At 34.5% G+C, this 12,043-nt stretch overlaps 1 protein-coding gene across 1 annotated transcript in view; it reads left to right on the top strand.

Moving 5' to 3' along the window:
• The first annotated feature begins 2,447 nt into the window (after positions 1-2,447).
• LOC145694966 (connectin-like) overlaps positions 2,448-12,043 on the top strand; it is a 511,959-nt gene continuing 502,363 nt past the window's right edge. Inside the window, exon 1 of the mRNA XM_081771780.1 lies at positions 2,448-2,477. The gene's annotated coding sequence lies outside the window, so the exon portion shown is untranslated. The remainder of the gene's footprint in view (positions 2,478-12,043) is intronic.

The raw sequence follows: 12,043 nt of genomic DNA, 5'->3' as shown, positions 1-12,043 counted from the left end.
GTGTCCATGGGCTTTCTTATGGTTCTTCCGTTTTCTCTGTCATGATCATTCTACTAATTCTTTACAATCATTCACTTTCATTAATCACCCGACTCTCTTAGCCTACAGGGCAGCGGACATAAAACTAGAATTTTCGTTGCATTTCACTGGAATTAGTTTTGTTATGCTCACTATGTTATCGTCTCTGTTTATTTATTGATTCAAATGTTAACTCATAGGTTCAAAACATTTCAGCTGATCAGTAAATTTTCACATTGGCCATTTATTACCAAACACCACTAATTATTTGGTCTAGGAATTAATTCGTGCGGGTGGACAAGAGATGGCGCAACGAACGGAGCGTCCCACAGTTCCGTGTATCCACACATGTGTTGCAAACCCCTGTCATCGCGTATCGTTCGTAGTATAGGGCAGTGGATTAAAGCGTCAACAACACCAGTTTGTAGTTAAGTGAACATGGCGCAATTTGTGCCTGATAAAGTGTTTTTGCGGGGTGTCCTGCTGCATTACTTTAACATGCAGAAAAGTGCGACTGAAAGTCATCGTATTTTGGTGGAAGTGTATGGTGACCATGCTCTAGCTGAGCGAACGTGTCAGAAGTGGTTTGCACGGTTTAGAAGTGGTGATTTCGGCTTGGCAGACCAAGAGCGAGCTGGACAGCCAAAAAAATTTCAAGACGAAGAATTGACAGCATTGCTCGAGCAGGATTCGTGTCAAACGCAGGAACAACTTGCAGCAGCATTAGGCGTTGATCAAACAACAGTCTCCAAACGCTTGAAAGCCATGGGAATGATTCGAAAGATGTCACATTGGGTTCCACATGAATTGAAAGACAGAGACGTTGAAAGACGAAAAACCATTTGCGAATTGCTGCTTCAACGACAGAGCAGAAAGGGGTTTCTGTATCGAATTATTACGGGTGATGAGAAGTGGATCCATTACGAGAACCCTAAACGAAAAAAGGCCTGGGTGAAACCAGGTGAACCAGGTCCATCACAACCAAAACGAGATATTCACTGTGCAAAGGTTATGCTGTGCATATGGTGGGATATGAAAGGTGTGGTGTACTATGAGCTGCTGCAACCGGGTGAAACTATGAATGGAGAACGTTATCGACGACAATTAATGCGTTTGAAGCAAGCTCTGGCCAGAACACGACCAGAATGGGAGAACAGACATGATAAACTTATTGTTCAACATGATAACGCTCGCCCACATGTCGCAAAACCGGTCAAAACCTATTTAGAAAATGTCGGATGGGAAGTTTTACCCCACCCGCCGTATTCACCAGACGTTGCTCCTTCGGACTACTACTTGTTCGATTGCATGAACAACGATTTGATTGGACAGCGGTTTACTTCTTCAGAAGATATCGAAACATGGGTCTCTGACTGGATCGCTTCCAAGGATGAGGACTTCTTTCGCCACGGAATCCGTACATTGCCTGACAGTTTTGCGAAAGTGGTGGCTAGCGATGGACAATATTTTTCTTAAGGTATTTATGTATTTTGTGTTTGTACTACAGCTTCAATGTGTGCGTACCAACCGCACAAATTAATTCCTAGACCAAATATAAAAGTTATATACGTTTCAGGAACTAATATAAACAGTTTACGATATACAGTAGATTAATTAGGTAAGGGAACTCTAACCTTGAAGGTGCACCAGGTTTGTTAAACATTGGGTGAGATGAGCTATCGAAGGTTCGTTGACCATATTTAGATGTTGGAAGTTAAGCGAATATTGGAAATGTGCACTAGATCAAATATCATTCATAGCAGTTTGACATATTGCAATTAGTATATGCTTGAGAAAATTTCGAATGTGAACAGACAAGGACTTTAAAAATAAATTTAAAAATCGTCACTATTTTAGACTTATGATTTCTTTTCGAATTATTATTTTTTCATTCACATTCTAAAAGATATCAATCTCGGAAACCACATTCAAAAATTACTTGTTACAATGATTTCTGACGTTCAATAATGCTGTATTTTGCTCGTATCGTACTGTTACTACTGCTTCACATTGTTTACAAATACGCCCGCAGAGATGAAACACTAAGATTAAACAAATAACTACCCATTAATAAATTCGCATGGCTTCTTTTTGCAAAACAGTTGGTGTTTTAGCCTTAGCTGGTGCATATTCAGCCAGTGGGTGAAACAAATACATAATTAAAATTAAAATTTATTTAACGTTACTTATGTGCTAAGTTCACAAACAGTTGGAATTATTATTCCAGATTTAAGTTTAAATTTCGTACACTAGTTGTAGAAATTAGCAAAACGCTCTCCATTTTCAATGAACGGAAAACTTGCTGAAATTTTAAAATATGTTAATGGAGATATCATTTCTCGTTAGAAGAAGAAACTAATGTGATTTACTAAGATTTTTTTTTAATAATATTTTTTCTTTTGTTTTGTTGCAGGTAAGGCCAAGATCTTCAGACTTTTCAAAATCACGAATTCATTCACGTAAGTAGCTAACGATTTTATTCTCATGAATCATGGAGGTGTTATTGTTATCTTAATTTCAAACTGAGAACTATCTGATTCTACCATCAGTGTTGTCAACAGATACTTTCACAAAATATGTAAATAATACTCAAAATTTGTCTAAAAATGACTAAACTCTTCTCAAATTATTATCTAACAGATTTTAACAATAAATTAAACAAAATGTTTCTTGTACTGTAACATTGTTCTGGTATTCTGAAATTAAATGCTTTTACACTGAGTTTATTACTTAAAATATTTCCAGTACATTTTGATTACGTTGTTAATAAGATACTACAGATTCCTTGAGTTATATTCTTTACCCCAATCCTTATGGTGGATATGCATTAGTGCTATTAAAATTCAAATAATGGATTCCTGAAGTATTCGTTACTCGAATACTCCAATTATTCGGATAACGAATAATTATACAAACAAATGTTCAAATAACGAATAATTATTCAAACAATGTTCAACTAACGAATAATTATTCAAACAATTGTTCAACAAACTAATAACTATTCAAACAATTGTTCAAATAACGAATAATTATTCAAACAATTGTTCAAATAACGAATAATTATACAAATAATTGTTCAAATAACGAATAATTATTCAAACCATTGTCCAAATAACGAATACTTATTCAAATAATTGTTCAAATAACGAATAATTATTCAAACAATTGTTTAAATAACGAATAATGATTGAAATAATCGTTCAAATAACGAATAATTATTCAAACGATTGTCCAAATAACGAATACTTATTCAAATAATTGTTCAAATAACGAATAATTATTCAAACAATTGTTTAAATAACGAATAATGATTCAAATAATCGTTCAAATAACGAATAATTATTCAAACAATTGTTCAAATTTTGAAAAGGAATATTCAGGTACGGTATTCAAATATTAGTAGTTTATTTCTTTTAGTACTATGTGCCCCTTTTGCTTGCTCTGCACGCCCCTCACATTGTGAACCACTAGTGTACGAATTTAATAAAAGATGACTTTGAATCTTTTTAAATCTATTATTGGTATCATTATGGAGCATGCATGTTCAACTATTTGAGGCTGAGAGTGAACCGCAAACGGCGGCTCTTGAGAGAAGTCACATCAGTAAAAATTATAATTTTATCGCAAAAATCTGAGGGAAGAAAGCTTGATATAGTTTCATAAAGCTGTAAACGAAAATTACAGTAATATACAAGGAAAGCTTTCTTCTCTTAGTTTGTAGCAATACTGTACAATTTAAAGGTTTATGCCTACCTGTGCTTATACCCCGAAGAGTCGCTCCTAGAACCTCATGAGTTATATCCCCTTCGGGACAGGGATAAAAGTGAGGGGGATCGCGGAGCACGTCGTTCCCCCGCTTTCAAAAATATGTATGCTGTCCTTCCGCTTTCTAAAAAAAAAAGACAATCGGCAAAGATAGGCACGGGGGACAGCGTGACGTCATGCGTTCCCCTACCTTTTCAGATCCACTTTTAGCCCTGCTTCCGGATAAAATAAATATTGGAAATGTTCATACAATGGAATGCTTAATCTTACAATGGAAGTTTTGTTATTGATCAAAGAAAAATACGATAATACGAGATTCAGATATACTTTCCTCCCTGAAGAAGGGAGAGTTATTCAGATGGCACTCCCTATATCTAAATAAAAGTCTACCCACACCAAATTGTAATTAATTGATACTAGGTATTCTAAATACCTGCAAAATAAAACTACAGGTTTTAAAATAACATACATTCTTAACTGCAAAGCACATGTTTTGATTTTTTGTTTGTTAGTGTGTGTTTACCAACTCTAAAATTTTTGTCTGTATTGATTTTTGAGGTTTTATGTTAGAGAATAAACCTGAAGCGATGGTAAGTTTTGTATTGATAAACTATACCGATACGTTTTTTTTTTCTTTAAATGTGTTAGCTTCAGTACAAATAGTTGATAGTTGTATGCTCTACTGTAATTAAATTGCTTTAACCACAACATGGAAAGTGTTCAAACTTTTTTGTTGTGAACGACCTGATAATTGAATGAGATAGCTAAAGTTGATGCATATTAATGTGGTCTTATCTACTAAATGCATTATTCATATTATGCATTTTCAGCGTTTCTCGTCAAAGTTGAGTGGTGTGTGAAACTTGACGTTCCAACACAACACTGTCGATCATTATATATATATATATACAAGATGTTCCTAAAAACGGGTGAATATATTGAATTTTGTGACATGATAGAAAAAATACTTTTGCTTATCAATATAAATATTTTGGTATCATCTACCAAAATACCAGGCAGTGATGTAAATTTTCCGGAAAATTCTGAAACGGAAAATTTTCCAGAAAATTTTCTGAAAAATTTTCCGATTCACAAAACATACTCTATTCCTACATCGTTGTGTAGCCGTAAAATTTATTTGTAATAAATATTGTCTGAAAAAAGATTCATGAAGTGAACATCTAACGATTCTTCATTTCTGCAAAAATATTTCAAAAACGTTAACGTATTCTTCTCTCAAAATTCACCTTTGATCTCACAAAATCATATTTCGTTAATTTAATACGCGTAAGACGATGTCTTCTCATAGCTTTAAACACAATAAAATCAAAGCATTTCTTCTTATTTTCTATTACAAAAATAATCTTCATAAGGAAATGGAATTTTGTGTAGTTCTTTCATTACAAAGGCAAGCGTATATGTGAAGTAATAGTGGAATTTTCGGTTTTTGAAATAACTGATAAATTCACAAAGGTTTCTTTTCGCTTTCTTGTTACATTTTAAACAATGGGATGTGATATTTGTACTCTACGAACTCGATTTATGTTCCCTGCACTTTACTCATACACACACATACACAGACACTATGTAAGATTTTACTTGGCAACTCGAAATATTAGAAAATTTTCTGGTTCTGGAAAGTTAACTGGAAAATTATAATTTGTTGTTGTCTAACTTTCCTCCACAGGAACTCAATTATATAGTTCAATATGGAAAATATTGAGTGCAGTTAAATATAGTGGAAAATTTTCCACGTGATCTGGACTCTACTTAAGCTGTAGACCCATGTCTTATATGTCATCGGTGTTGAAAGACGTGTTAAATCCCGAAAACCAAAGAACTAATGTAATCTCTTCATTTTAATATAGGAAAAATGAAATGAGATCTTTAGTTTTACTTCCGACGATGATGTCCTGTAAGGTTTATGAGAGGAATCGATGGAATCAAAATTTGGGAGGAAGTAAGAGAACCCCGAGAAATATAATGACATGATATTGTCCACCATAAACTTACATAGTCCGGGATCGAACCAGGTGCCCCTTGCACAAAATGGTCACCGCTCTACCACTGGTTTATAACCTTCCCCAGCTCGTGGTACAGTAATACCCAATTGAAAATGCCCATAGCAAAATTGTATAGTAAACACACTTACAAATAATATTAACGTAGGTTGCACTGAAAGTTTTCAAGGAGAAACAACTGAATTATTCCAACAATTTCTGCAATTATTACCATCATTTGTGTAGAAACGTTAATCAGAACAGAAATAATTAAGAAATATAAAGAATCGAAGATAGTGTTATTAATGAAAATATATTTCTACATTCCAAACATCTTTCACATTGAATATCTGCATCATTTATTCCCAATATAGAAATGTCATACTCTCGCGTCTTACCAGTACGCAGTGGAATACCATTGCAGTGGAACAAATTTCCATTTCATTTGAGTGAAACATTTTTTTTTTAATACAGTATGTTGCTCTATTCATATTCATTTTACAATAGAAGTGAGTAAGACCAGTTTGAAATTAACATAGAAGATGAAAATATTTTGAGCATATTTGATTATTGTGTAATCATAATTGTAAAACATGCATTTGAACATGTACTAAGCACTTGAAATTGAAAGTAATATGCAGAAACTTCAATTTTTTTCCAAATCTTTATTCTGCGCTATCTTTGTAGCTCATTGCTTTATGCAAATGGTATTTATTACTTGTTCTGTTTCCTTTGAAATGAGCTGGAATTTTAATCGCTTAAATTTTACTTATTTCTTCTTCAAGCTTATTTAAATGTTCCATATTTTGTGAAAATTATTTCTTCTTACATGTCATTTTAATATGTAATAATAAAAGTTTTACGAAGTAATACTTATCATTTTTATAACGAAAATCCATTTTGAAATAGTAAGAGACGTTTAGCTAGACTTGAAGAAGAAATCAGTAAAATGATATAGTTAAAATTCCAGTTCATTTCTTTAATATATATATATATATATATATATATATATATATATATATATATATATATATATATATATATATATATATATATATATATATATATATATATATATATATATATATATATATAATGGGCTAAAATCAAAGATGGTGTACGTAGTCAACATCGTTAAGCACAACAAAGTTAAGCAAACTAACTGAGCAAATAGACTGTAGAAATCTCATTTAAAAATGAAATATCTTTAAACGTTGTTGCTAAATTGAACAAACAGTCTATCACTGGACACAACTCTACCAGTATAGGTATAGTCCTGACCTTACTGGTCTAGTGATTATATAGTCTTTAGAGCATGTGTTCTGGATTCGATTCCCCGGTGGCGAGAGCATTACAAAATTTGAACGCTTTGCTGTGATTCAAATTGCACCGTAAACTGTTGGACCACGTCTCGTATAGCCTCATTGTTGGAAAAGAACGCTAAATTTCAACAACCAAATCAACTACTATAATGGAACTATAACTGCTTACATTTCAAGGGAAATTACTCTTTAACTTGCATTTTCTCTGTTTTTATAATATAGGAGTACGTATAACTTACAATAATTACTCATTCCGGTTGGGTTTTTATCCTTTTATATTTTTCCTGCAATAATCTCTTGGGAGCCCCCTCGTGGCTAAGCGGTTAGCGTACGCGCCTTTGGCGTGGGAGACCCGGGTTCGATTTCCGGCGGAGCTCATGTAGTTCGGATTCTACGTTAATCAGTAGATCTACGTTTCACATAGCCTCGCTGCTGAAAGGGACGCTAAACTAAAATCAACTAAACTCATTGCACGCTCCTTGTGTATATATTTGATTACAAGACCGCACTTTCGATTATCTTGAATGAAAGAAGATCAAGTTGAGCTAGATATATCTAGAATATGTATTTCACTAAGGAGAACACTTCCAGTTATCTTGTATCAAAGAAGATCATATTGTACGTATTGTATCATCACAACGTATTTTATATGACTATGTATTTGATTTGGGGAAATACATTCTGTTATCTTGAATAAGAGATCAAATTGAACTAACACAACGTAGTTTATATGTTTCTTCAGTATGTATTTGACCACGGAAAACACTCCCGGTTATCTTGAATGAAAGAAGATCAAATTGAGCTAATACTTGTTCCTTCAGTATGTATACTCCGGTTAACTTGAGTGAAAGAAAAGCATATTGAGTTATGTGTAATTTGAATACGTAATTCGTTATGGGGAACACCTCCAATTACCTTGAATGTAAGAAGATCAAATTGAGCTAGTACTATGCACCTTAGTCTATACACACTTTGACTATGTATATGATTATGAGAAGTACTTCCAGTTGTCTTGAATGAAAAATCAAATTGAACTAATTCTGTGTAATTTATACGTATATTCCTTCAGTATGTATTTGACCACGGATAACACTCCCGGTTATCTTGAAGGAAAGAAGATCAAATTGAGTTAATATTACATACAATGTTTTAATCCCTCATCATAAACTCATTTAGAGGTGATAAAAGCATCTATGTAAAAGGGGAATGGAAACCTAAAGGGCGGTACGTTTTGTATTCGTTAAGGCGAGAAGTTTTTTTTTTTTTTTAAGAAGTCTCTCTCGTTGCCACACACATACACAACACAACACAACACACACACACACACACATACATACACACATTAGAGAACAGACAGCGAGTACATGCCCTCTGAGAGGAAGAGTTAATTATAGCCGTTTCAGTGAATCAACCCTTGCACCGGCGAGCAGTAGAAGCGGCAGGCAACAAGGCGTGCCTGAGCGATTATCGCTCTCTGTTATGTAGGGCGGTTCAAAAGGAACAGGAGAATTTTTCGGATGCTCGTCATCGGTCGGCAAAACAAATGAGAAGGTGGCAAGGTCAAGGGCTTCACTCGCTTAAGCATAATCATCATTTTTCACTCGGAAGTCTGATGCCTGTCAGTGGAGGAGGAGGAAGTAAGATGGAGAATCCAGGCAATGAGCCAGTTTCAAATTATATATTCTCGAGACAGCCCTCTTGATACAACTACAGTAAACGTGTTGTTTATCTTTGAATGGGTTTCAGACGTTATCTTCAGTTGCTAAGAATAGTGCAATCTGCCAGAAAATGTATAGCCATTTGCTACCAATTTATGTGGGTATGATGTGGTTAAAATGTACTATGATAAATATTTTATTTGCTAATTAGACAATAATAATGAAAGTCGAATTTGTCTCTGATTAGGCAAAAGTATTATTACAAGCTAAATCGATCTTGAGCGGTTATTTAAGGTTGAATTCAAATTTGATTGTTAGCATATAATATGCAATATTGAAGATTGAGCTCATACTTGGCATTAAGCAACACTATTACTATCGAAAGTGAATTTGTATTTGGCTAATTGATTCATTTGGCAATTAGCCAATAATAGAATATTGAATTAGTTTATTCGTATTTTGCAGTTATTGGGTGCTTGAATTAATTCCCACTGTTTTTTATTTTATACCAATGATAAATTGTCATTCCACAAGAACAGAACAATATCTTGTACTGAAAGTACTGTCCCTCGGCAGCTACAACCTTTTCTTTCCACTTTTCTGGTAACAAATATTCCGCGATAGAAAAATGCGAGTTCCTGTCAGGCAATCCACCCATCGAGCCAGTTTTGGATATCTTCGACAGTTCTGAAATGGTCAGAAAAGTCATGCTGCATGGATCGAAACAAATGGTAATCGGAAAGGACGATGTCTGGTAAATATGACGGGTGGGGTAAGAATCCCATCGCAATCCCTCTAAGGTTCCTTTCACTACATTTGCAACATGTGGTCTGGCATTGTCATGGAGCAGAATCACGTTGTCGTGTCTTTGAGCATACTCCGGTCGTTTTTACTTTCAACAACAAGTCTATATGAAACGTGAACCTGGGGCTTAATGTGGAATCCTAATCATTTGAGCCTTCATCGGGAATCAAAGCCAAAGGTGCATATATTAATTATATATCCACGAGGAAGTTTGAATTCATATTTTGCAGTTAGATAAAAATATCGTGAAAGGTTATGTTTATATTTGGTAGGTAGGCAATAATAATGAGGAGGATTGGATAAATATTTTGCAGGTAGATACCAATAGTGTTGAAGGTTAAACTCGTATTTTGCGAATATATGCAATATTATTATAGGCCAAACACTATGCTTAGAAGTTAGATTATATTCAGGGTTGAATTTGTATTTTGCAAATAGGCAACACAATTAGTCTATACGTGAGTTTATATTTGGCAGTAGACAATAATAAAATTAATGATTGATTTTTCATTTTCCGGGTAGGTAACCTGAATTTGTATGTGACAGCAAGTTAATAACAATCTTGAAGTTTGAATGTTGCAGCTACGTAATATTATTGTAGAAAGGTGCATTTATATTCGGCAGTTGGATAATGATAACATTAAAAAGTTGATTTCGTATTATAAGTTGCGTAGCAAATTTGTTAAAGATGAAGAAAGTTAGGATGTTTGATATAACCGAACTGTTATTTTAATTAATAGGTTTTTAAAGTATTGGTACTGGTCCTAGTCAAAGATGAGGTTCGAAGTTGAGTGACTGTCATCACAAGCTGTTAATGATAGAAGTTCATTTTTAAGAGTGTTTGTAAATTTTCTTTGTTGAAAAATATTTTCCCCATGCTGCTAATTGATGATTTTTTTTTGAGACTGTTAATAGTAAGGCCTCTAAAATTTAACTTTCTTTTAAATAAAATATTTTCTCTTTTACTTCAAGTTCTCCCCCCCCCCCCACTTGCAATATTATATTATTTCTACGCGAGAAAGAGAAGTTAAACTTAAGTAGAGAAGTGGTAACTATTACATACTCTGCGAGAAATGGAGTTTATATAACTTAATAACTAACAAAAGAGAGAGTAAATGCTTGAGAAAAGTTTCTGTTATGAAAAAGAAAAAAAGAAAAAAGAAAACTGCTTGAAACTTAAGTTAATTTGTTTCGGAATTTTTCGGCACTGAGCACTACTAAAGACAGTTTTCTTTTTTTAAAAAAAGAAAAAGAAACAAATGCTCCAGAGTAACAGGACTGGCATCTTTCCAGAAGCTCGCTCGTTTCCTCCTGGGAATACTACTCTCAGGAAACTCGCAGGTGCAAGTCGCGTTTATGTTCTCCTTTTGTTTTAAGTCTTGGCCTTCCTCTTTGTATATAGCCCTTTGCAGCAGCCAGGACCAGTGCTCAACCAAAGCCTCATGACGACAAACAGCACGCAAAGTTTGCTGAGAAACCGCGGTTTGTCTTTGAAGCGTTACCGGTACCTCGTATACGACAGAACTCTTCACGGTTCGTTTTCTATAACGAACAGCTTGTGAAAAGACACGGAAAACGGGAAAAAATATAGGTGTCTTATCTGAGCACTAGCTGGCTTTCAAGATTTTTTTCTCCTGGGAGGAAGGGGGTCTACGAAAATGACTTTCAAATCCAATCTTCCTGTCTCTTTCTTCTTTAGATTTGTTCTTATATTAGAATACAAAACCATAACGTATTTTGGGATGGAAAGTGGTTTCTGCAAGCAGGGACGTACGCAGGAATAAAGAAATGATAAATAAAACCACTTTAATAAATTCACGAACCTATTTTCATCAATATATTTTCAGAATGTCTGCCGGTAAGGATTGTGTATGTGTGTGTGTGTGTGTTGCGAATGGTTCTATAGAATTTAAATTAACAATAAAGAAAGAAACATGAGGGAGAGTGGGTGAGTGAGTGAGAGAGAGAGAGAGATGAGTAACAAGTAAACGACAACGGGTGTACACTTGGAAATTACATCAATATACGCTGATCAGTCACAACATTTTGACACCTTCAAAATATCCAGTATGTCCACCTTTGGCTAGCAGGATAGCAGCAATGCAGTTTGGCATGGAACCAATGAGGCTTTGGTAGATCGCTGGTGACATAACACACTACTTCTGTACACACAAATCACTTAATTTCTGTAAATTCCGCGATCCGTTCGGATTTGGCATTCAATGGCATTACCGGGTTAAGATCAGGTGGTTTTGGGAGCCATTACGGCAATTCAAATTCTCCACTGTGCTCTTTGAGCTACTACAGCACAATGTTTTTTCTTTGAATATTGTCCTGCTGAAAGATGTCGTTACCAGTAGAAACATAGCCGACAGCGATAGGTGTACATGGTTAACAATAACCTACCGATAGCTAGGTACTCTCCATATTCACTACTGGACCAATGAATAAACTTTGAAGATTCCCTAAATCATAA

The sequence above is a fragment of the Thermobia domestica genome, chromosome 9 (assembly GCF_964235325.1).
Source record: "Thermobia domestica chromosome 9, izTheDome1.hap1.1, whole genome shotgun sequence".
Classification (NCBI taxonomy): Eukaryota; Metazoa; Arthropoda; class Insecta; order Zygentoma; family Lepismatidae; genus Thermobia; species Thermobia domestica.
The sequence above is the reverse complement of the archived record's forward strand: the minus strand, read 5'-3'. Positions and strand labels throughout refer to the sequence as shown.